This window comes from Bidens hawaiensis, unplaced genomic scaffold (genome assembly GCF_021521415.1).
Source record: "Bidens hawaiensis isolate Kalapana, Puna unplaced genomic scaffold, B.hawaiensis_p1.1 tig00017786_1, whole genome shotgun sequence".
Classification (NCBI taxonomy): domain Eukaryota; kingdom Viridiplantae; phylum Streptophyta; class Magnoliopsida; order Asterales; family Asteraceae; genus Bidens; species Bidens hawaiensis.
In genome coordinates this window covers 214,175-216,217 of record NW_027492686.1, presented here as the reverse complement: position 1 = coordinate 216,217, position 2,043 = coordinate 214,175, and positions in this window count along the sequence as shown.

Here is a 2,043-nt window from a genome sequence, read left to right as displayed (position 1 = left end):
GTCACCACTCTCTTGCTTAAGTTCCCAAAATTTGGATTCGAGTTTTTGAAGTTCATGTTTCGGGCAAAATTTCTTCGTCATGACTTCCTTGAGCTTGGTCCATGAGTAGGCCATAGCTACTTTTGTCCCATTGGTGAACATTTCGATATTCCACCAAGTGCGGGCAATTTCCTCGAACATGCTTGAGGCGTATGTGGTTTTCTTTGATTCGGGGAATTCACAAAGATTAAAAACACTTTCCATCTTTTCGAACCATTGCAACAAGGTAGTGGCACAGTTCTTGCCACTAAATTGAGATGGGTTGGCATCGGTGAATTATTTCAAGGTGAAAGGTGTGGGATTAGGTATGTCTTGGGTAACGGTGGGTTGGCTGACTTGAATTTGAGTTATCAGTCCGAAAAATCACAGCGGTGATTTCTCTAGCAACCATAGCGGTCATCAGACGACCGGAGTTAGTCTTGCGAGTGTGGCGACGAAGAGGAGGCATTCTAAAATAACAAAAGACAAATGACATAAGTTTGGGGTAATTGATATAAGTATGAGGTTGATATGTAAACATGGAGTGTTAATGATTGTGTGTCCTAGAGTTACGAGGATGAGGATGTTAGAATTTTTTTCCTTTTGTTAGTAAATCAAATAATTAAATAAAATGTTAAGTCTTTGAAATTTGAAAATAATGTGTTAGGATTTAAAAGTAGGAAAACTTGCATGAACCACCATGACTAGTTGTCCCAAGATTAATTCTTAAAAATCGTGGTAAAGTGGGGAGTTGAACTTGTGCTCGAAATCACCGTATTTTACACGTTTTGTCCCACATATCGTAATAATCACAATAACAAGTAAACAATGAGGTAATCAAGATGTTAAAAACATTAGTCCACGTATCACCGTGGCTCTTATGCTTCCAATAAAAATATAAGGAGGCAACCGGAACGCTTGCATTCAACAACTTAAATTTGTTGACATGTATAACACGGTTCATTGGCCTAGAAGACGAACACTACAATTCAATTATCCCAGGTAAGTAAATCACCTTCGATTCTTGGAATCTTTTTGTCAAATGATCGTTTCATAGTGTTTCGCCCCCCTAATGCAGCTACAAACCCTTATAGAGTCAAGCTTTAAGGAGATTATAAATAACGGGATCCAAATTAAGTTTGTGATACACAAAAATTATCATAAAAACCTACTTTTTGCAGTGAGGAAAGGATACCTTGGAATACTATGAGAGTGTGTGCATGTGTATATTTTTGGGATTATGTAAGGCCCCGATCCCGGTGCCCTATATTGGACGTTGGATTTACTCATAAACACAGTTCTCACAAATAAGAGTTAATTTAAAACTTTCGCGGAATATAAACCTTTCATTAAATATTACATATTATTTCATAAACATGTCTTAACAACATTCCTATCATTCGAAATAAACGTCAATAACATTAAAACATTTTGAGTCTTCGGATGCCAGTCTCTTATCCGTCCACCATGTGCCTGTAACAACTCGGTTTTCCAAAATAATATTTTATTCATTGACCCGACTCGTTTTACGTTCGGAAATTTTATCGATAAACGTATCGCGTTATTCAAGTTAATATTATTTTATTAATATGGCTTATCATATTTAATTAATATCAATATAACTACTTTGATTTATATGCAAATTCAACCCAAACTTAAACTCTTACCCAAGTTTGTTTCCACCTTAAACCCCAAAGGACTAAACTGCAATTTTGTTATAACCCATTTTCATAATTTGGATAACCCAAATTCAATTCCCAAATCCAAACCCTAATTCATAACCCGATCCAATTCAGTTTTCTTGATCCTCAATTCTCGTCATTATTTTTGGAAATCAAATCAAGCTACACGTTATTCTTACTGTAATCGGTCTGTCGACTCTATGCATCAGGAAACAATGATCTTTTACGATACGTATTAACGTAAATTAATATACCTCACCGTCAATACCCGTTTAGCACAATATCACTAATCATCAACGAGAAATCAATTAAACCTTCCAACAACTAAACCCCTCTATTTAAT